The following is a 25,124-nucleotide window of genomic DNA, read 5'->3' on the forward strand; positions in this document are numbered from 1 at the left end:
CTTTAATTTTGGTTTTCTTCTATCCCACCCATACCAGGTGCCTCTTCTGACATGAGATACAGATTTTGGATTTTCTTTTAACAAGCATGCTTGGGTTTAAAGAAGGAGAAAGCTATGCTCCAACTCCAAAGCCAGATTTAATTTTTACTTGAATCAGGACTACAAAAAGATCATTTAGTTTATGTCTGTAAAGAACAGCAGAAACAAACATTTGGGAAGATTTATTAAATTTTATCCTGTTGAAAATGTACTATACTCTTAAACCAAGTTACTCTTTTCCTCAGGACATTTTCTCTGGATGATTCTCCCTTCTTCTCCAGATGTCTCATTTGTCCAGTAGTCTTTAGATTCTTTAGTTGGATGCTTTTATTTTCCTGGAAAGACAAAAACAAAACCCTGCCCCAACCATGACTTTGACGAGTTTCCCTTTTTGGAAGGTTATATCTCATCAAATAACTCATTTGTTAGTCTTACAAATTAGTTTAGATTGAATGACCAAGCTATTTTATGAACTTCTCCTATTAAGAGGTCTCTCCTGTTCAAATCCAATCTTTATCAATTTTGATGGTATCCATAGCTTTTCTTCTTCTGTGTAAACAAAAGCAAAACCTCTTCCCCAATGTAACACATATTCTGGCTTCCATTTTGAAGTCAACACATCTTTAATGTATACAGGCTGATTTAATTCAGCAGGTTTTTCTATGCTGGAGCATTGTCAGTCTTAATTTGTACACAACATTCATGTGTCCCCATAATGGTTATAAATTCTAATAAATGTGTGATTACAGAATCAACTTTTTTAGAACTTAAAGCAATTGCCCATTGAAATGTTGAATAGGTATTGGAGGTATGGTATACACACTTTAATTTTCCAAAGTCTGAAAAATGAAACATATCCATTTTCCAAATTTCATTTTTTTGAGTGCTCTTTAGATTACTTCTAGTAGGTAATGGAGTTTGGTTATACAAAGAACAAGTAGGATTTTTTCCTTACAATTTCGTTGACTTGATGCCAAGTGATAGAAAAATATTTCTTCAAACCTTTGCTGTTAACATGGTGTTTCTTATGAAATTCCAAGGTTTCTAGCACATTTCCTACCAATAACTGATCAGTTTCATCATTACCTTGTGCCAGAGGGCCTAGTAGACCTATATAGGATCTGATAAGTGTTATGTACAAGGGACGATTTCTGTTTCTGATTATTTCTTATAATTGAATAAATAACAAAGTTAATTCTAAATCATCTGGAATAAATTCAGTGGTTTCAATATGTAAAACAACTCTTTCAGCATACTGAGAGTCAGTAACTATAATAAGATGTTTGGAAAAATCTAATATGATGAGAATAGCATATAATTCTGACTTTTGAACAGAATCATAAGGGCTTTGAGCCACTGTACTTAAATTTCATAGCTCATAAGCTGCCTTTCCTGATTTATTTGCATTAGTATAGAGTGTAGGGCCTCCAAAAATTGGAGTTCCTTTTACAATGTGAGGAAGAATACAATTAGTTCTTTTTGTAAACTGAAGTCTTTTGCTTTGGGAATATTTGTTGTAAATCTCTCCCAAGAAATTGCTGCAAGCTCTTTGCCAATGTTCATTTTCTGCCCATAATGAGGCAATTTCAAAATTAGTAAAAAGTACCACTATTTCTGTTCAATCTATTCCTGATAATTGGCAAAGTCTCAATTTTCCTTACAGAATGAACCCAGAAACCTTTTCTACACAGGTCTTTAAAATTTTACCTTGTGTGGTAAAAATATCCATTCTAAGATAGTATCTTTCTCTTCATAAGAATTCCTGTAGGATAATGTGCAGAAGGTAAAATAACCAGAATATAGTCAAGCTCTGGATCCATGTGCTCCACATGTGCATTATGTAATTTCTCTTCTACCAAAGCCAATTCATTTTCAGCCTCAACAGATAATTTTTTTGGACTATTTAAGTCCTTGTCACTTTGTAAGGTTTGAAATAAATTACTTAGTTCTTGACTTGCCAGTCCAATTGTGGGTCATAGCTAGTTAATATCTCCCAGCAATTTTTGTAAATCATTTAGAGTTTGTAATTGATCTTTCCTGATTTGTACTTTCTGTGGTTGAATTATTTTGTAAACCTATCTTATATTGTAGGTAATTATAGAATCTCCTCTGTGTATTTTTTCAGGAGCAATTTGTAATCCCTAACAAGGCAAAATTTTCTTTGCTCCTTCAAACATTTTTCCTAAGGTATCTGAGTCTGAATCAGCTAGTAAGATATCATACAAATAATGGTAAATTATAGATTGAGGAAGATGTTTACAAATTATTTTCAATGGCTGTTGTATAAAATATTGACATAAGGTGGGGCTGTTTAACATCCCTGTGGAAGAATTTTCCACTGATAACTCTTAATAGTCTAAGAATTATTATAAGTAGGCACTATGAAGGAAATTTTTTCTCTATTCTGTTCTTGTAAAGGTATAGTAAAAAAGCAGTCTTTTAAATAAATCACTGTAATGGATCATTCTTTGGGTAAAGAAGAGAAGGGAATTCCAGGCTGTAAAGAGCCCATTGGCTGGATCACCTTATTAATAGATCTTAGATCTGTTACTATTCTCCATTTTCTAGATTTCTTTTTAATGACAAATACATGAGAATTCCAAGGACTAGTCAATTCTTCAATATGTTGAGCATTTAGCTGCTCCTGTATCAGCTATTCTAACACCTGTAATGTTTCTGATGTCAAATACCATTCATTGATCCACCCAGACAGGTTTGTCAGTTTACTATTTTAAAGGTAAGGCTGTTGGTGCCTTTGAAAAATCACCATCCCTTATTATGTACAACCTGAACAGTCAGTTCTTTTAATATTTTCTCATAGGAATACATTAGTTTATTTTTTTTTTCTGAAATTGGAGGGGTGTTAATGTGGGTTTTCCAAAGCAGTATCAAATCATGTCCCCATAAATTCACTGCTGTGTTAACCACATTTGGCTTTAATTATCCTATCTGTCATTCTGGCCCTATACACTCAATCCATCTTGCACTTTTTTTTACCTGAGAGAGAGAGAGAGTTCAGATCCCAAGAATCTGAACATTTTCCTCCTGAAGAGGGCAATCTGGTTGCCAAGATTTTGGTGAAATTACTGTTACATCAGTGCCTATATCTAGTAAACCTTCAATCACAATGTCATTTATTAGTATTTTTAGCTTTAAATCATTTATATAAGTTTGCCAAAATACATGTTTTATGGTCTGTCCTGAAAATTTTATCTACTGAGGCTGTTCTGTCATCTCAAACAGTATGGTTTTTAACAACATGCATTAAGTCTTTTAATTGCTCTATGGAAGAGTTTCTCCAGTCCTGACAGGGAATGATTGATCCAAATTTGACATGGTTTGTTTGGAAACACCTTAAGATGATGAAGATGATGATGATAAAGATGATGAAAATGTGGGAGGCATCTAGGCAGTGGGACTGGGTCCTGTACTCAGTGCATGAGTTGGCTGTTTGAAACCTAGGGCTTATACAGGGACATTTGGCTCAGCCTGGGAGGAGGGGACTGGATCTGCCTGGACTGAATCTACCAGGTTGAACTCAATCCTCAGGGGAGTCTTTGCCCTGGAAGAGATGGGAATGGGGGCTGGGCTGGGGGGAAGGCGTGGGGGGGGAGAGAATAAGGGAATCCATGGCTGATATGTAAAATTAAATTAAATTATAAAATAAAAAAAGAAGAAGATGAAAATGATGATGAAGATGATGCTGGTGATGGTGATGAATAAGACAATGGCAAAATGTTACCTTGCCTATTTCATGTTGATCTACATTCATTAATTCAATGTTGGCCTTTGCGACACCTTCTGCATACTCCAGAAGCCTGGGGCCTTCTATTTGGATTGTTTCTAGAAAAAAAAAAACATTGTTTCTAGGAATATCTTGCCTACAATCCCATTTCACATGACCTTGTTTACCACAATTAAAGCATCTGATCTCTTGATTTTTCTTAAAATGTTTAGAAATCACATCTTCTATCTAACTGTCATCTTAAGTGTTAGATCCACTATCAGCTGTATTTCTAACCCATTCATATATTGGTACTAATCTTGCCTTTAAAGCCTTAATCACCCTTTGGGATCTGAATTAGCATTCTCAAAAACCAAAGATTCAATTAATATTTGTTTAACTTCTGAATCTGATATCATTCTATTTACAGCTGAAGTCAATCTTTATAAAAAAAAAAATCAGTGAAGGCTTTACTTGGGCCTTGTATGATTTTTAGTAAATGACTCAGTCTTCTTTCCTGATTCTTCAACCCTGTCCCAAGCATTCAAAGCTGCTATGTGGCATTGAGCCATGGTGTGATCATCAAATGTAATCTGTCTTTCCAAATCAGCATATTGGCCTTCACTGAGGAGCTGGTCTTAGGAAATTTCAGTACCTCTATCATACTTCGTTGTTCTATGATCCTAGCTTTCTCTCTCCCCCATGTTTTCCACTGTAACTGAGGACCAGCTTCCAATATTGCTGTAGCTAAATCTTTCCAGTCTTGTGGAATAATTCTGTTCTGAGTTGCCCATGAATTTAACATCTGCTTCACAAAAGGTTAAATGCATACCATATGAAACTACTGCTTCATTAAATCTCTTCAAATCTAACATTTCTACAGGATCCCAGTTAATTTCTGAATAGCCTTGGGGGTGCCTATTATCTGGTGGTCATTTTGAATGATAACTGGATAAAATAAGGTTGGTTTTCTAATAACCTTGGGCCGCTCCTCTTAATTTCATAATGCAGTGGTGACATAGGTTCTGCCCTAAACTCCTCTGTCTGTGTGTGAATATTTTTCTTAGTTTCATTAGTAAGTCTTTCTAAGAATTGTATCTTATCTGTCAATTTTTTTGTGCTTGGCACTGATATCAAACCACTTTTTGAAGGATAAAACATGAATTACAAAACTGATAATGATTACAGTTGATATTATGTCAATCCCAGCTAAGTTGATTATCCCTTCATTTAATTTTTTCATTTTCAAACCATCCATTATGGAATCATACAGAGACCTAACTCTCTGCATCATAATGTTGTTTCCTATTATTAATGTGGGTAAAAACTTAAAAAAAAAAAAAAAACTAATCCCCCTTCTAAGAATTCCCAGGTGTCTCACCAGATCTGCTGACAATGACAGCAAAATGTGAGGCTGGCTGTCACCGCACCACATGGCAGAGAAGACAGCCAGTGCATGGCATAGCTGCGGACAGCTGCAGCTGCTGGAATGTAGCTGGGGGCTCAGAATGTGTGGTGGTGGCAGCAGCAGTAAAAGCACCAGTGTGTGTCAAGACAAACAACCTGGTGTGGCAGTGGCCTGAGGAGGGCATCCAGGGGAAGCCTGAAATCCATGGGTAGAGGGAGTGGGCCCACTGAAAAGCAGACACAGGGGGATGTATAGAAGAAGCCCATGTGGCAGGAAGCAGGGATGAGGAGAAGCTAGGAGAGGGCCTGTTTGGGGCCCAGCTGACTTGGCATTTGGGGCTGAGGAGAGACAGCAGCTGGAGGCTGCTTCAGAGAGACTGTAATGGGGAAACCCCAGATTCTCATGGAGGACCTGAGGGAAGGGACAGAAAGCCAGCTGCAGTGGTGACTCTGGTGTCTGCTTTGTGATCTCAGGCCCCATGTTGTATGTCAGAGGAAGTGTTTCTAATTATTCTTTATTAATAAAAACTCATGAGTCAGATATCTGGGTAAGAACATGAATGATCAGAGGAACAGCAGAGAAGCGACCATGACCTCCTCTCTCCCTGATCCAAAAGGGCCAAGAGTCTTTCTAAGCCCTCCCTACTACTTTCTGAGTCTCTGTATATGTCCTCGGCACTCCAAAACCTCTAAGGCTAATTTTGGTCAGCTAGTAGCTAGCTCTGCACTCTGATTCAAAGTAAACTTTATTGTCAGTCTTGGAAGTGTCGGAATGTGATCAAAATGTCCCACAACAGGGAAGGAATAATGACACTACCTCTTACAAACCTTAATAGGGCATTACCCCAGACATTTCCCCTTATTGATTCCCTAACTTAAGAAAAAGACAAGTTTTCTGGGTTATGTGGCTTGGAGCTAGTTCTTAGAGCTAGAACCAGCCTAACTCAGAGTGCTTCCTCTTCCCCATACCCATTTGGCAGAAAGAGTTAGACCATGTGGTATAAAGAAATAGAATGAATTGTATGTGAACTACTGTAGCATGAGCCTTGTTCCTTACCCTGCTTCCCCTATGGTAACAATGAGAGTGGTTACCTCACTTTGAATTTCTTAACCTTCTGCAGGAACATGTTTGGCCAAACAGAAAGGGGAAGGCTGGAGATTTTAAAATCCTCAGGAGACAAGAAATGAGAGACCTACAAAAACAATTCAGGCCTAGGAAGAGGTACATACTACTGCCCCCACAGATGCCTGAGCATCCCTGGCTCCCCTGTGTCTATAACTATGTGTTACTGCCTGTTTGTCCCTAGCTCTGTCTCTTTGCCTGGATTGTGAGCTGAAGAAACAGTCACATAAGAGTGGAGACCATGCCTTAGTCATCTTTGTAGCTTTGTCATATGGCACAATGCCTGGAACATTGCTCAGAGAATGTTGCTAAGTGTGATTTGGCGCATGCCTCAGTGGTATTGTTTGTGGGAGTATAAGGGCTCGAGAGAGTCAAATGCTTTTTGATGAAACTGAAAATATCTTTCAGTCATCCCCTGGGTCTTCAGAGGTCTCTAACGTTGTTACATTTGCAAAAGTTTTATCTGTGTTGCTCAAAGTATCTCTTTGGCATGAGCTTATAAACTTCATTCCGAGGGACAAAAAGCATTGAAACCACTTGCAGCTTCATGAAGAAAAGCATTGTTCTTCTATTCCTTTTGATTACTGCCTCTACCTCCATTAAAATGTGAGTTCTATGAGAACATTGTTTGCCATTGACTCTTAACTCGGACACCTTGTGGCACATGTAGTACGTGGCTATGTTGAAGATACAAAAGTAAAGGTGAGATTCAGAGTTGCATGAAGACCTAGAGTTGCAAAAATAAGAATGTTTCCATATTTCTACATTTTTTTTCTCCATAGGAAATAAAATAACCAAGAGAAAGGGGAATGATGACGCTGGGCTCATTTGTTTAAAATGAGAGCATATAGGTGAAATCTCCAGTTGAAACATTCATAGCTAACACCATCTAATTACTAGGTATATAGTGTGTGGGTACTTTATGTATATAACCTTCCATCCTTACAAAAGCCGTGCAAATTAGCATTCTCTCCATTTCACCCACATGGAAATGAATGCTGAAAGAAGGAAAGTAATTTACTTAAATCACAGTAGTGAGAAAGTGATAGCCAGGTGATTCAGCTTTGAGTTGATTATAAAATATTTTCCTCCTTGACACTCTTCCTCTACCTCCCTATCAAACTCTAGTTTGTTGAGTACTCATTCTGTGTTGGGATTTTGAAGTATTTATTTATTTACTGTAGATGTGTGTGTGTGTGTGTGTGTGTGTGTGTGTGTGTGCCTATGTGTGTTTATGGGCACCACATTCATACGGGTACCCAAAGAGACCAGAGAAGAGGGAATAGGATCCTCTGGAACTGGAGTTTCAGATGATTGTAAGCCACTAGGGTGAGTGCTGGTGAGCCACTTAGCTGCCAAGCCATCTCTCCAGCCCCTTCGGCTTGTTTTAAAATCTGTGAATACAGTATTGAATTGGAACAAAAGAGAAAGGCTTAAGAATGTGAAAGTCAAGATGACGTATTTATGCATCTGCTTCTGTGCAGACACTGCTCTCAATCATATGCCCAATTGTATCTCCTTTAACCATCACAGCCACGCTTTAATAGTTTTTCTTGTTATTCCAATAACCAGGGGAGGAACCTAATAATTTGGGAGATTAAGTCATGTGCCTCCAGTTACTAAATTAGGAAGATTTGGATTCAGATCTCAAATCTAGGCCAATTCAGCTCTAAAGCCATGTTCTTCCACTGTGGCCCCAACACAGATAATTTATTATCTGTCTCTAAGGGAATGAAGATATTCTTTTCCTGATAGGAAGATCTGTTTTTCCATGGTCAAAGAATAAGGGATATGTCACCCTTGGGCTTCAAAAGGCAACTGTCAAGCCTCTCTGTGTGAGTATACCTATAATCCCTTCATTTTGAATAGACTTTTGTTAGGGTCAGTCTCCACTGATACTTTCAGGGACAAGAGATCCAGGCCTTTCTGGTTACTCTCATTTCCTCTGTGGGGCTTTACATTGTAGATTGGTAATACTTGTTATTCAGACTCAGACAGAACCCATTTTTAATTCAGCTCTGCTGCCTCCTAGGTAAACAGCTTCGAGGAAGTGATTTAACTTCTTTGAGTTCATTTTGAAAAGTGGCAGAATAAAACAACATTGCATGTTGTTTCAACGATGAGATCAGATAACAGAAATGTCTGGGTCTTAACATGGTTAATGGAACTGAAGGCTGTTAGTTGCATTTCTGAATGTCGGTGTCCTTACTTATCTAGGAGGAAATCTAGTTCTTTACAATGCTTCTCTCCCTTCCATAGTTCCAGTGATCTCAAATATTCCAAGAATTTGTACAGTCCTTCTTGTTTTTACCTCCTGTCATACAAGCTAGCTGGAACTTTATAACTCTAGGCCTCTGTATGCCTGGGAACCACCTCTAGGCAGGGACATTATTCCTGTGAGTGCATCATGGCCATTCTTGTCAGAGCTGGAAATCTTTGACCTACTCAAATGAAAATGAAGCATCAGGTCTCCATCTCAGCACAGGAAATTCACTTACAACAGGACACCCCGTGAAGTGTCATCTTTGTTATCTTGCTTCAAGAGCATCACAGTGAACTCCTTGAACTCCAAAATATGACAGAACTTAGTGACCCATCTCTTTTGATTCATACATAGAGTCCTTAATCTGGGGGCATATACCCAAGCTGCCAGAGCATCTAACACAGGCTATTTTGGGAGACAGCCCTGCCTTCTGATGTTCAGCATCTATGGAAGCTTCATCTTGCTGGAATTGCTTTCATTTCGAACAAGTTCTTTCTGAAGCTTCTGTGGGTCTTCTGCAGTAGCTTCCATCAGTTTCCCTACCTCCTCTCTCCTTTCTTCTTCCTACTCCTACTATTCCTGCCCCAATTTATAAAATATGTCTATGTATTTGACCAAAGTATTTATGCTTTAAATTTTGAGTTTGATTTTTGCACACCACAGACTTCTGTTTCACTTTGATTTTGGTCATCCTTTCTTAGTTTCTAAGATAGGATAATTTAATCTGAGAATTGAATAACCAATGAGTATGAACCAAGTTATATTTTCAGTGTCTGCTGCCTTCTACCCAGAAGTATGGCTCATTGGCAGTCATTGAAATTAAGAACTAAGAGTTGAGGAGGAGAAGTTTTCCAGCTTCACTCATCAAAGACAGTTTTTCCTATATCAGAGACTGCCTATTGTATGAGTAAGTAGACTGAGTGAGTACTCTGATCAGTGTCTGGCCTCTAGGGGCATGATGGAGACAGTCACACACCTGAGAACCTTTCCAAAGCTGCTTAAAGCATCTTTCAGTTCTGTCAGAGGTGGTAAAAGGATCTTATTATGATGACTTCACCACTGCTTACCAAGGGTGTACTTTGAGCAATTTCCTCAACTCTTAGTCTCCATCCTGTTTACCTTGTAGAGACATTGTAATTATCAAGCAGGGTGCTTAAAAGTTTTAGAGAAATGAGAAGCAGAGTTTTGCAGACCTAACACCACTGCCCTTTGGGGCCAGATAATTATTTGGTGAAAAGTATTGATCCATGAAGTGTCAGATACTTTGCAGCATCATGGCCTCTCACTAGATGCAAGTAGCACCCTTCCTCTAAAAATGACAACTAAAATATCTTCAGATACTGTTATGTCTCCTTTGAATTAAAGTATCCCCTGGTGGAAAAACACTGGACTAGGAGATCATGTTGTTGTTGAATTTTCATTCAAAGTAAAACAGTCCCTTTGACAAATGGGAGCCAATGTGAAGGGCAGATGGGACAACCACTTGCCAACGAGGAAAGGGACAAGACAGACCTAGAAGATGAAGAAACTGATTTGTCTGGACTTGACTGTATCAATGAGGTTTTCATTTGTTTTTGTTTTGTTTTGTTTTTCTCTATATGAAGATGGTTGAAGAACAGATGTGTCCAGTTCTCAGTAAGCTTCAAAGAATAGATCAACACCCAGCCTAATCCGTGCAGAGCCCCTGTATTCCCTCCCTTCCAGAGGCCTCATTCTTGAGCTTTTAATTTGTTTTCACAGTGGTTTGAACAAATTGAATTTGTTAATTAAAGTGGTAAAATGAAATGCTGAGCATTATTGACTAGATGCTAATGCCATTAACAGGACTGAAGGCAAGGGACCCAGGCTGTCAATTGTAGCACAAATCAGATCAGCAGAAGCCACAGTACAGGCTGTGCCTGAAGGCTGAAGGGACAGACCTATTTAGGTGTTTTGTAATTTTTGTCTTCATCAGTCAGAATTTGTAATGGCCAAGACATTCTTTTCTAACAGTTAACTCTTCTGTGTCAAGAATTTTTCTGTGTTAAGAAAATGCTGACTGGTCACTCCAAACCTCACCTGCAAACATCCCTGGGTCTAATGGGGGAAGACGCTATATGTACTTAAGTAGTGATAGTGTTTTATCATACTAGAAAGACTTAAGATTTGGGTTCTGAGGGCCAAGTGGATGGGATTCTAATCCAAGCTCAGTCTCTTGGAGCCAGGCCATGTGACTAAACTTTCAGCTTTATTTTCTGTAAAATAAGAGTGATCAAAACCGTTCCCATCTCATGAGGTTTTCACAAAAAGCAAATCCAGTGATTTTGATCAACTACTTGGCACAGGTCATGACATAGCACACGGCTAAAGAGCAACCACTGTACATTCATTGTCACACATTGTTCCAAAGTGTAACACAGACATTTGGGGAGACCCTGGAAGAGAGATCTGCTTTGGGAACACCGATTAAAGAGTGTTTGAGACATAACATTCAGGGTTGATATTCCTGAATGGTGGAGAAATGGGAGAAAGGCTTTTGGGGAATGGTAGAGTCTGTGTGGGCATAGTCAGGCTGGGTTTGAAAGACATCCTAATCTCATTCCTTTGTAGCTGTTGAGTCCCCTGCTTGGAAAACTATTTCACCCCTTCTCATCACTGACTTTTCAATCTTAGCTGAAATATCACCTCCTCAGAGAAGCCATCTCTAACCACCTATTCCAAAGTGGATTATCAATTCTCTAATAGAATTCTGGCTTCCCCCATTATAGCACTTACAGTTATAACCTTCACCAGTTTGCTTATTGTAACTCTATGACCACAGCACATTGATTTTTTTTCATATCGGGTAATCAGTAAGCAGCATAGCATAGGACAATGGGTGCACAAGACATAACTGACTTGGTTTGTATAAAGCCCATTGCTTTGGTCAGCAGCATATATGCACTGATCATAATTTAGGAATAGGAAAATAAACTAACCCTGCTTGAGCATTGTGCCTTCAAGTGCTTTATTTCTAATCCTTCCTGGAACCTCAGAAGGTAGATCATATATAGTCCCAATTTTAAGGGTGAGGAAGCTGAGATTTAAAGAAATTAGATGAGTTTGGCCAAAAGAAAACTGTACTAATGGGAGAATGATAATGAAGACGCAGGTCTGTCTGTTTCCTATACCATACTTTGGGAAGCCATGACCGAAAGAGTCCACTAATCAGAAGTAGTAGAGGCTGTGGGGGACCACAGCAGTGGCTTCCTGAAGACCAGGGTTCTCACCTCAAGTTGCATTGTTCACCTTTTCAGCATTTTTGCTATGCTCTGTGAATCTAAAAAGCCCTATTTTAGTGTTGAATATATAAGCTTCATAATTACCTAAGGTAGGGCATGACTTTATTCACTTATTTAATTTTTATTAAATCCATCAAAAGCTAGTTATTGATTACAAATAAATAATCATTTCAAAATCAGATGTTTGCAGGCAACTTAACAGATATGGGGCTCTTGAGTAGGAGTTAGTAAAGTCAGTGTGTACTAACCCAAAATCAGAGCCAAGAGTCTCTAAATACTTTATCTCTTAAAGGCATTCCACATAATGAAATCAGTAATAATAATGTGGGGGACACCTATAAAACCAAATACTACTAACAATACATAAACCTTAAAGGCCTAGGTTTGTGATAGTTAAAAAGATAACTTTCATTCATCATATACTCCAAAGATAATTTAAATGTTCCCATTGTTCAGCTCTGACACCTCAAATAATCTACTCTGCTTCTCTGAGGTTAATATTCTCAGCTATGCAGTGGGCTGTGTCTTATGAAAGTAGCTCTAACAAAAAAAAATCCTAGACTGGGAATCAGAGACTTAGTTAAAATCTGGTCCGTTCTCTATTAGACTAACTTAAAAACCCCAGAAAAATAACATTTTTATCCATCTGTCAAGGGGGTAGGTGGACAGTATGTATGTTAGATTCCCTTTCAATTCTGATATATCATATTTTCAAAAGTGCAAATGTCTGTTCAGATATTCTGTTAAGGGAGACTCCCAATGTCCTTATGATCCTGATTAATTCTAAGGGAGTCTTGCCCAGTGTTGTTCTGATCCTCAGCAGTCACTAGCCAAAGGCCAAGGTCATCTATAGAATTGGGTCATTTTGTGTGCTCATGATGCTTTTCTGAGAATATAAGATGAAGAAAGGAAGAAGCTCTTTGCAAATAATTTATAAAACACTTTCCACTATTATTTATAAATGTGACAAGGGTGATTCACTTTCCCTAATGTAGCCAAGCAAGTGTCATAGCCAGATTGGGGGTGGCCTCTTCAATACCAGCAAATGCTCAAATTCTGCCTGCTGGAGAACTCAAAGCTACTTTGATATCAGAATCAAACGTTAATCTTAGCTCTGTGTGGCTGAGGGGACTATGCATTCTGTTGAGCCTGCTTCTCAGAGAGCAAGCCTAAAGCAAACCTACTTCTACCTAGATAAAGTCTCCATGGAGCCTAGACTGTTTTCATAGATGGTGATTTCCCAAAAGAGGGCACTAAGGAGAGGGATTAAACAACTCTAGGAAAGCAAGTGCTCTTGCCTTAAAAGTGGGCAGGGGGGGGGGGGGTGGTGAACATTTTTCTACTTTCTACAAGACTGGAGAACTTAAATGAAGTTCTGGGTGATGTAGTTCCAGGAACACAATAACTTCAACCTTGGCTCCTTGTGCAAGATCAGATGTGACTGATAGATGGAGTCAAGTACATCACTGCTCAGGAAAGCTGGATTAGAAAATATGACTGAAGTAGGTGGCAGCATATACTGAAATCTAGATAATAATTCCCCCATCCCTGTCACAGACAGTAGAGATACAGCACAGAACAAAACTAAGGCTTGCATTCCATAGGCAAGCTCACCCCAGAAGGATGGCCCAGGGAAGTCCCTGCTGCTCCCAAAGGAGACTCAGCAATGGGAGGTTGGGAGGAGTGAGCAATTATTCAGTACACCTTTATTCACACTGAAGCAACCAGTGGAGATACAGTGGTGCATTTTAGGCAGGGCAATAGTATAATTTTTATTTTAGAAACAACACTTCAGAATATCAGTAGAAAACTTATTTGAATCGAAAGTACAGTGGGTACTATTTTCACATGTGTGGCTTTGCAGCTAACTGCTCAGAAGGCTGTACTCAAATTTTATTAACTCCATAACACTGACCCATTTGAACTCTAAGAAATTCATATATTCACCATATTTGTCAAATGAATTAATGAATGATTAAAAACATTAAATCTGAGGTTGGCTCCTAGAAGCAGGATCCAGGACTCAGTAATTCAGATATATACACCAGAAGCATAATTATGAAAAGGGAACTTGGAGAGATGGATAACATAACTGAGGACAGAGTTCAAATCGTACAACTTGGGACCAGGGACTGAATAGAATACAATGAAATTGAAATTTTAGGGGATTAAGGCTTCTTTTAAGAGTAGTTGTGGGGATGAGGGCCACAAAAGTGTCTCAGAGGACTCCTGGGTTTATGTATTAGGGAACCAGGTAGAAGATGTCACCATCCCTGGGATGGAGAATGTTGTAGGAAGAGCAGGATGAAAGAAGGTACCTGTGATATACCTGGGTGGTGGTGTCCAGTACATACTTTAGTTGTATATTCAGTTTGAAGCTCAAAAGATTCCCACAAAGTATCCCTCTTATGTCTCAGATGAACATATAATTTATCTTTCCATCTTCTCTTTTGAGCATGAAGGCTCAACAATTACACTGGGACAACAGATGCACATTCTGAAGCACCAATCTCACCTTGCTGTGCTGATCTCCAAATACTCTGGTTCATACATGCTGTCCTATACTAAGCTCCTAGGATACCTCCTAATGAGAATCACCCCACCTGGCATGATGGCTGTGTGTCTTCACATGCACTCTTTAGAAAGCTTTGACTTGCAGCCAAGCCCTAGTAACACATACATTACTGAGTCATTCAGCCTAAGGTCTCTAGGGATATCAAACCTATTCTCAATCCTTTACCATTAGATAAACATTAGGAGAAAGAAAGGGAATTAAACCTTCCTGCAGCTCCCGTGGGGCACTTACCAAAATAGGCTACCTCGTCAAAACAACATTTAAGTAAATGGGTGAGCAACAGTGAGGAGGGAGCCTGGGGAGAAAGGCAAAGCCTCAGGCTGAGAAAGCATTGAGAGGAACCAAGAAATATAGAGCATTATGTTCCTGGCCTTGGGACTGTAGAGTGCAAAGCTGAGCAGTAAAAGGCCACTTCCCTCCCTTTTTCCCCAAGCTGAGCCAGAGTCTTCTTTTCTGGCCAGGTAAAGTAGGAAAGACTCAGGGAACAGTAGAATACTCTTGTTGTGTGATGCTTTAGGATTTCCAAGCTCACTTCCTGTTTGGCGTTTCATTTTGGTCTTTAGCAGAGGCCTTGACAAGGAAATAGAAAGACTTACCATCCCCATTTAATGTACTGAAAACTGAAAACCAGGGCTGTGAAGTTATTGTCCATTGTCACATGGGGCTGCCTCATGAACACATGAAGTGCTGCTTCAGTGAAAAAGAAGAAGGTCTGTCCTGTGTTCACACAAGGTCTGAGAGACAACAGCACAGGGAGCAGATCTAGTGTAGTAAAAAGAAGTCAGTTGTCTGCTAATGGTCCAGACTACCATGTGAGGTAGTAAGCTCCCTGTCCTTGGTTGAGTTTAAGGAAAAGTTAGATAGCAATTATATTTCAGAAATAATTCTGCACTAAATAGATTGAATTTGATAATCTCTAAAATTTTCCATTTTTCTTGTTATTATTGAATATCTGCCAAATGCTGATATCATAAATATGGCATATCTATGTAAACCATATCAATGTTATTAGTTAATGTTACTAATTAATAATATAATTAATATGGTAGTAATATATTAATGCCTATAAGATGATTATGTAAGGAGAAACTATGATTAACTCTATAGAAGAGAAAAGCTATTTTCATTGATAGAAATATACTTGAAAATAGTTCAGTTCTTTAAAGCAAACCACACATAATCTTTGTGTGAAATATTTGAGAAGAAAAATTCCTCCTTTTTTCTGAACTATAAAATTACTCTTTTCTAATGTGTGTGTGTGTGTGTGTGTGTGTGTGTGTGTGTGTGTGTGTTTCTATATTAAAATCAAACATATTTGTTTGTTGCCTTTGTATTTTTTCTCCATTTCCTTTTATTTTCTGTTTTGGCAAGGGAGTTGTGGGGGCATTTAAAAAAGAAAAAAAAACTACATAACGACTTCCATATCTAGAAAACACTCAAAGCAGTTCTCAGCAGAAAGTGTCTGAAAGGTGATCTTGGGTGTCATTCCCTGCACACTTAAGAAACCCTTATAATGCTACAAGGATCGCTTGGTGCCGTGATTGGTCTAGACTCTTTAAAATAATCTTGCACAAATTTATAAGATGCTCCATTTTTTAACCAGTGCTTAAGGTAACTTCTGTACATGGTTTCCCTGGCAACCCTGTAATTACAGGAAACAACATCTTTCTCCTGGGTCTCATCTGCTGCAAGTACACAAGAGGAAAAACTTCTGTCCTCATAACATTAAATGAGCATCAGTGATCCTTTGACATCTAAAGATGTGTTCAGAAATAGCATCTCTATTGTCCTAGTCACTGAGTAGTAGTAGGAGCTTCCCTCTTTTGGTTGTTCTCCTTTTAATAATTTTATGGCTCATTTACATGGAAAATAAAAAAATTAAACTGTAATAAGGCACTTTTTAAAGGGTAGGAAAAGCACCAAGAATTCGGATTCCCTCTTCACTTCTGCCCTGTGGTCTGTGAAATTCCCACAGTTTAACTGAACTTGGGAAACCTCTTCTTCCCAGGATGGCAGATCCTATTGTCTGTGTACTTCTTGCTCAGGTCTCAGGGCAACCAGGAAGCAGTTGAAAGCAAGGAGGCAGGAAGCCTACTGTAATATGAGTAGGTTTTCTGTGCATGGTGTTCAGCTGGAGGGAAGGACCCTTCAGTGGATACAGGAGCAATCTCCGAAGTGAAATTCTTCTATGGAGCCAGGTAGGAAGCCTTGGTTTTCTTTGGACTTAATACTCTTTCCCAAGCACCATGGCTGACTTTACATGCAGGGAAATGAACACAAGAATGGGAATCTGGAGGAGTGAAAGGCATGAACCATCACTCAGTCAGATAGCCAACAAACAAACAAAGTATAAAATACACAATGGTAGGCAGGCATTGGTGGAGCATGCCTTTAACCCCAGCACTCGGGATCCAGAGGCAAGTGGATCTCTGGCAGTTCAATGCCAGCCTAGTCTACATAGCGAGTTCCAGGACAGCCAAGACTACACAGAGAAACCCTGACTCAAAGATAGATAGATAGATAGATAGATAGATAGATAGATAGATAGATAGATAGATAGATAGGTAGGTAGGTAGGTAGGTAGGTAGATAGATAGATAGATAGATAGATAGATAGATAGATAGATAGATAGATAGATAAAAACACAGTGGCATGTCAGATAGTCTGAACAAACGCATCAAATAAAGTAGTATGAGGCTACTGCAGATAGCACATAGGGTTAGTTCTCTAAGAAGGTGACTTTGGGACTGAGATCTGAATGATGTCAGCTAGCGAGAGGATACATGGAGGAAGAGCATGTCAAAATTTCTGGTAATCGGATCTACATAATAGCCTTGCAAAGGAAAGATGATTATTCTTAATTTTATGAATAAGGAATCTGGTTCCCAGACCTGCCTTGCTATTGCCTGGTGATTTTTGAAATAGTTAACCATGACTCTTAACTACTTCTGTGTTAGAGATTTTGCTTAACTTTCTTTAAAAATCTCATATCCAAGATTATTTTTAGTTCGTCATTTATTGGCCTCTGTATCTCAATAACAACTTCTAGTTCCCCACACAAACCTTTAGGAAAGTCCCTTTGATTTGCTCATCATAAAAACAAATTGCACCTAATACTGTTATCTCATAGAGTCATAGTAAATACTCTCTGTAAATAAATTAATAAGTTTCAGTTTTAAAGTGAATTCTTGGCAAATAGTAGCTGTTGTTATTATTGGGATCCAAAGTCTGCTATAAAGTTTCCATGTGCCCCTGGACAAATTGTTTAACTCTGGTTCAGTGTCTGGCCTATAGTGGACATTTAGGAAGTGATTGTAGAAGAAACAATTGAATGACTGAACAATTGTCTTAAATCCCATGGCCTAAAGTTTCCATTTTGTAAAGTGGAGGCATTTGGTTAAAAACGGTAATGACCAAATACTTATTGTGTACCATTGTGTGAGTCTTTTCACATGAATGAAACATTTTAATCAGCATAAGAACAGTATGCCAATTACTCATCTATCTCCTAATCCTACAGATGAAGAACTAGAGCATGAGTACAAAGCAAGTCCTGGTGCTGTCATTCTTCACCCTTAAGTAACTGTCAGCATGAATACTTGTGCTTATGTCCATATTTAATGTACACAATGGTATTGTCTCTCTGGGTGGCTGTCAAGAAGTTCTGAGTGGTAAAGCATATTGTATGTTAACACAAGCTGAAAGGTTAGGGGTCTCTGTGGCTTAATGGAAACAGATCTGCCATGCACATTAAGAAAATCACATGTTCTATCTGTGCTGGTATAAGAGAGGGAGAAGGGAGGCATTGATTGGAATGTCACTAGAAAAGAAAGAAATAGGAACTTTCTCCAGATGGCAGAGTGTGCCAAGCAAAAGCCAGGCTTGTGAATTAAAGAGAGCCTGAACTAAGCCCTTAATCCTGTACATGTGTCTGGTCTTTTCAAGTTTACAAAGCTCCTTCCTGTGTGTGATCATATTTGGGCCCCAGTGCAGCAAGCAAGATAAAAGGGGGCTAATGAAGTTGATCTGGCTGAAAGGGGACTCAAGAGAGACCAGCCAGGCTTCCAGGTCTAGTGTTATGAGGGCTTTGTAATTCCAAATCTCCAGTGGTAGTGCAATATACTTAAGTTGAACAGACAAAAGCCCTGGCCACTAAGTTATGCACATATCTGACAGTACTTCCCATTAGGCCTATGCCTGTACCAGGACTACCAGTAACATATCTGCCAAGCTCCTTTCCTTGAAGGTCAGAGAGAAGCTTTAGATGGCAGAATAAGAAGTGATAAGGGTTATTGAGTCTAACTGATATAAAGAGGAAAATGAACCATGAGATTGGAAGTGAATCATAAGGTAAGAAGCATGGAGGGTCTGCAGAAGTTAGGATTCAGAAGTAGGTCAAGGCAAGTAGTTCCCAGACAACCTACAAAGGAGTAGCAGTGCTAGAATGCCACTTCTCAATACTGACAACTCTACAGTTTACCAGATATTGAGACTACAGTGAGGAAGAAACATGTATCTGCCTTCCTGGAGTTCACAGCTGAGACAGTGTTAAACAAGTATATAGTCTTAAGAAACAGAAGTTGTTACATATAACACAGTAGAAAATTTGATGTGGTTTTCAAATTTAAGTGTGACACCTGTAAGGATGTGACTTTTAAGCAGAGTTATGAAGGGTAAGTTGATTTGTAGGGGAGAAAGGGAACCTGAGAAGGTGGCACACACTGTTAATACCAACACTCTGGAAGCAGATGCAGGTAGATCTCTGTGAACAGGCCAGATTGGTCTACATAGTGAGTTCCAGATCAGCCAGGGCTATACAGGGCCACCTTGTCTCAAAAGAAAAGAAGTGAGCAGTGCATAAGTGAGTAGAAAAATTGTTGTAGAAGCTGAGAACAATGGGAGCAAAGTCTAGACAACAGAAGGTTTCCTGGCATGTTTTTAAACTAAAAAGGCAGAGTGTGGCCAAATCCAGAATAAGAGCATGAGGCTTGAAAAGTAGGTTAACCCAAATGATGCTGGGTCTTCTAGGCCATGGGACACATTTGAGTCTTTGACCTCACAGCCTTGAGAAGCCGTTGTGTGAGAAATGAGGGCTAGATTTGTATTGTCAAAGGATATGTCTGTTGTATCCAGAATGGACTGGAGGTATGTTGAACTACGCAATCTTAGGGACGCACCAACCAAGAGAGCAAGGGAAGGATCCAGGGATAAAGGAGGTTGCTGATGAGAGTAAGACAGGTAGCAAAATCAATCTGAAACCCCAGGATTCAGAACTGGCTTTTCTCATTAAAGCCACTGTTGAGGGCTAAAGCCCGGTCCAAAGTTACGAACTAACATGTTACATAGAACAACCCTTTAGAACCTGTAATAGAGACTCTCACAGCAAAGGAGATATTTGACTTTACCAGTCTCATAGAACAGAAGAAAATGCCAGTTATGGCATTTAAATTCTCTGAGCCATCATTTGAGGCAGATATACTTACCTTCATCTCCATTGTACAAGTGAGTAAACCAAGGCTCAGAGAGCTAGTAGATGAAGCCAAGATTTGTGTGACATGAATTAGACTTCATGTCCAGTGCTTCTGCACTTTACCATTCCCTTTATAAAATACCATCAGATTCAAGGAAAACAGTAAGCCAAGGGGAGAAGAGACCTGTAGAGACAACTGATTCCAAAATTTAACTGAATTGCTATGGTATTCCAAGCAGAACTTTATTACATTTCTGTTCCAAGGGTCTAAATTGATCTCTAAGTCCATCTGACCCAACTGTCTCCTTCCAGGAATGCATATTAAAATTGGAGTGAGAGCCCAGAGCCATCAGATCCTGTCTTAAGGCACCTGTGCCAAAATTCTAGTTGAAATTTTTAATTGAGTTCAAAGCCCTGTAAACAGGGATGCACCAATCTGAATGTTGATTAAGTTTTCATTCGAGATGCATATCTTGAGCTCCAGTGAGAGGACTGACTCTCCCTTCCAGCATTGGACTAGCTTCGTCCTTCAACCAGTGACTGTTTCCTCATAGCAGGTGAAAAGGGGGGAAATAGAAGAGACAGCATTCTTAATGGCATTCCTAAAGCTATTAGCTGAGATTAACCATTGGTTTTCAAAGTATTATCAGGTCTACTATGCACTTTTAAAACTTTTGAATACATAGAATGAATACATCTAGATATTAGTATGAGAACTAACCATTTAGGGCAGCATTCTGGCTCTAAACTGTAGAACCACGTAAGAAACCCACAGCAGCCATTGCACTGGTTAAGCAGTAGACTCGGCGGTATCTGGAGAGAGAACATGGGCTTTATGAAGAGACCACAGACTTCGGGCCGTATATTAGCTACTTCTCTGTTGCTGTGATAAAACTGAGGAAAGGGTTTATTTGGATTATATTTCTAGGTCAAAAGTTTATCATTGAGAGAAGTCGAGGCAAGAACATAAGAAAGCACTTGAAACACAACCCATGGAGGCATGTTATTTGCTGGCGCACTCTCTTGCTCACAGGCTTGCTCACAGAGTAATACTTCACTAAAAGGCTTGCTCACAGACTAATACTTCACTAAATTTTGTATGTATCCCAGGACCATCTGCATAGGGATGTGGTCACCTACTCTGGGCTGGATTCTCATACATCAATTAATAATCAAGACAATCACTTATATACAGGCCCACAGATAAGCCTAATGAAGACATTTACCCAAGACTCCTTACTCAGGTGATTCTAGGCTGTGTTTAGTTGATGGTTAATGTTAACTAGAACAGGCAGGCATTTTGGACTGGAATCTTAATGTTGAACCTTGTAGCTCTGTGGCAGTAAAGCTACTCAACCATGTTTCATTTCCCACTCCTGTGTCACTTTCAAGGAGAATGCCCCAACAGAATTCTGGACACATTTGCCAAGAGCTCATTAGCTTCTTCTTTCAACATGCTCAATGAGAATGTCCTCCTTCTTTGACCTTTAATCTCTTCACTAATTGTGTCATCTATTTTTCTTGATACTTCACCATTTCATATTGCAAGGCCTGGTTGGCAACGCGGGGACACTTGTCTTCAGTTTTCTCTGTTACTTGTGGCTTCTTCATGTAAACGATTAGCCTATCTCTACTTAAGGGTGCCTGCACATGATCCTATGATGGACCAGTAGATGATGAGGAAGACAAAAAGCAAGAAACGAGCTAGAGGGTAAAACAAAGGATCCAGAAGTCCCCAGAGCTCTTTTAGCCGTGACTCCTTCTTTGGGACCCATGTCTCCATCTATGTTGTGACATCTATGCTATGACAACTGCTATGGTCAATGCTACTCATGCTTGTGCTACCTTCACAAATGCTACTGCAGCTATCACCATCCCTTCCAATTCTACTGAACAGTATAGTCTCTCTTCTACTGCTCTTATTACTACTCCACTAATTAATATTACTACTTGCTAGCATTAGCCATGTGTCTTAATCAGTAATAAGGCTAGCTGGCTACAATCTCCGTGTATAAGCACAGTTCCATAAGTACACTTCATGTAAAAATGCTTAGTAACCCTCATATTAATCCTATGATTTAAGTGCTCTTACCTTTCCTTTTTCTATTTAATGCTGTGACACTGTGTGCCATGGCATGCATGTAGAGATCAAAGGAGGACTTCCCATAGAAACGTCTCTCCTTCTATCATGTGGGTCCTAAAGTTGGAACTCAGGTTGTCAGGCTTGGCAGCAATCACCTTTACCTGCTGAACTATCTCACCAGCCCTCATCTCATTTCATACATGAAAGAACTATGTTTCCCTCAGAGATACAGGACTAAGTAGGCTACCCATGCTTTAGTGGGAGACCTATACCATGCACATATCAGCAGTACCAATTGGACTTAGAAAGAATGCATGAGGTTATGAGGAAGGTCTAGTGAGGAGAACCTGAAAGGAATTAGAGAAGAGGAATTAGAGAGTTGATTTAATTTTTTTAATTGTATATATTTATGAAATTCTCAAACTAAAAAAAAAAAAAAAAGAGACTTGCTGAAGATCATACAATGAGGAGTGTCAGAATCAGAATTTAAACTCAGTTTGGCCCCATAGTCTGTAACCGCTGTATTATGTAGTCTCTGATAACAAGCCACCTCACAAGTCACTTCCCTCAGCTGGAGACTGTTCACCCTGTTCTACCTTCTTCTACAAGCTGATGCCCAACTCTTTGTCAATGAATACATCTTAACAGACTGATTTTGCTGAAACACTGAATGTCATTATGGTCTTCAGTTACTTCCCTTCCTACTTGCTCTTGTCCCTCCTAGCATGCTCCTCAGTTCAGTGATAAGATTCTGAACATGATGTCTGGTTCACATCTGGGCTCCAGTTCCTTACACAGTCTTGATTTGCTAGGTGCTGAGTGAATGAATTTTGAAGGAATAAACAACCAACTTTTAGGCAATCAAAGCTTTCTCATAATTGATAAGGATGCTTGAAAAGGTAGTGAACTCCCTACTACCACACATTTTCTGAGATTCTCCAGAGTCCCTGAGGACATTAAACTACAGTGTTCTTCTACATTTAAGATACTATAATTCTTTGACAGGTACAGATAGATACTAAATACCTCTACATACTAAATGTTTTATCTTTGAACTACTTATGAAATGAAAGGAAGTTAGTACACTGTGTCAGGTCAGAGGTATCTGGGCCTTAAGGGCCTGCCAATCATCTGCACTATTTGATAGTAAGAGAACTGAACCTTGCCAGCTACAAGAAGAACAGGAACGAGAGCATGTCTATACTGAATGCTGCTTGAGGACTCTATTCACACCATCTATCAGCAAAGTTTTCTACCAGAACTCAAACTGACTTAAGTAGGACATTTATACCACCAGTTTTTTCTCTCTGTGTAACAAAACAATTCAGCTACCAAAAGCAGAGACTGATCCAGTTTTAAAAAACAAAACAAGGCAAAACAAAACAAAAAACCCAAACATCCTTCTCATCTGAAGTGCTCCCAAAACTTCTCTCTCAATGTTTTCATTATTGCAGGGCCTTACACTTCCTACTATTGTTACCTTCCTCTGCATGTAGTGTTTCAAGTTTGATGAAATACTGTGACAGAATTACAGCTTCCTTCTTTGAAAATCAACATTTTGGCAGCCCCTTGCTGTTCCATTTTTTAAGGTGCTCAAGTCTGCTGTCCTCATTCATCTAACTGCAGGAGATCATTATCCAGTGACAGAGTTCTATTCCATTATCATTATCTCATAATGAGAATGCCTCCTTGGGTGGAGAAGGGAAGAGATAGGGGTTGGAAGTGGTGGATGGAGGCCATAGATCCTAGAGAACTCAGAAAACCATTCTGCAGTTTCCAGTTCCCAGTAGATTATACTTCTTATCTCTTTGATCTATTATATGGAAATTTTATTCTGTATATGAAAATTTCAAAATACAGTAAATTATTATATTTTGTTCTATAGCATCCAGCTTCTGATAATAACACCCAAGTCTTACTTGGCAGACCACTTCTAAACATTAGTTTAGGGGACAATCACCCTCAGAGACAGTAATGGGACATATGACTTCCTCACATTTATTCATCATCATACTTTATTCCCACATACTGTAACTTCATATTTATATTAGCTATAAATTGTTTGGTAGTTACCTGTGTCCAAGGTAATTTTAGTTAACTTTACTGACCTTATGTCTTTTGACTTTATCCTTTGTATTAATTTTATAAAATCTCCAGTCTAAAATGAGAAAGAAAAAAAGCCCTCCACATTAATTTACTTGAATTCATCATTCTCCAAATGTCCTTTGTTTGAACTATTATTACATGCACTAGAAATACAGGAATAAACAAGACATGGTTCTCTGGGTAAGACTTTTCCTCACAAGACTTTCATGGTTTATTGGGAGTCTGGAGAAGTTGAAAAGCCATCTTGAACATTCGTAAGTCTCAAGTGATAGGACAAATGTAGGTCCATAAAGAAAGACAAGGCTAAATATTCAGAAAATATAAATATGGCCAGCCAAGTATTAAATTATAGCTACTCTATTGTGTGGTTTTAAATGCTCCACCTATAACGATTAAATAGAAAAATGCTCATAAAGTTAAAGATTTTATATGATTAGAAGTTGGCAAGATGTTAGAAAGGTCATACATAATTAAATTTTGTATTTATATATAAACACACACACACACACATACACACACACACACACACACACGTACACACACGTGCACAATTTATTAGCAAGAAGATGTCCTGATGAGGTTCATGTCAGGAAAGCTTGGGGCTCAGGCTAAGTTCTTTCTGGGCCAGGTCTGAGAATAAGAGAACAAGAATTGATTAGTTTCCCCCATACTCCAATGTTTGCTGAAAACTAAGACAGTAGGTTCTATAGAAGACAGGAAGTATTTGTACTCTTCATCACTATGACAAAATAACCAGCAGAACAAAGTAAAGGAAACATTTATTTGGGCTCACTAGTTCAGAAGTTTCAGCACATATACTTGGCTCCCTTGTTCTGTGTGCATGAAGAAGCAGAATGTCATGGTAGATGGTATTGTGACAGAGACTGTTTACTTCATGGAAGGCAGGAAATGAGGTGGGGCTGGGCAGGACAAGAGACACACTCTCAGTTACTTACATTCTCCAGCTAGGCTTCACTTTGTACAGTTTCCAGAACCTCCAAAAATAGTGCTACCACCTGGAGACTAGGCTTTTAGCCTGTAAGCCTGTACGTAAAATTTCATTTCAAATCATAA

At 39.0% G+C, this 25,124-nt stretch overlaps 1 protein-coding gene and 1 long non-coding RNA gene across 8 annotated transcripts in view; one reads left to right on the forward strand and one right to left on the reverse strand.

The window, feature by feature from the left end:
- LOC131903881 (BEN domain-containing protein 5) overlaps window positions 1–25,124 on the forward strand; it is a 1,181,880-nt gene that overhangs the window by 749,867 nt on the left and 406,889 nt on the right. The gene's annotated exons all lie outside the window — the stretch shown is intronic.
- Window positions 207–23,578, reverse strand: LOC131903883 (uncharacterized). The gene is made up of 4 exons (XR_009377624.1): window positions 23,425–23,578; window positions 20,583–20,674; window positions 3,782–3,882; window positions 207–374 (listed from the first exon to the last, which is right to left on the reverse strand). It is a non-coding gene; the product is annotated as an uncharacterized LOC131903883 (long non-coding RNA).

The sequence above is a fragment of the Peromyscus eremicus genome, chromosome 2 (genome assembly GCF_949786415.1).
Source record: "Peromyscus eremicus chromosome 2, PerEre_H2_v1, whole genome shotgun sequence".
NCBI classification, from domain to species: Eukaryota; Metazoa; Chordata; class Mammalia; order Rodentia; family Cricetidae; genus Peromyscus; species Peromyscus eremicus.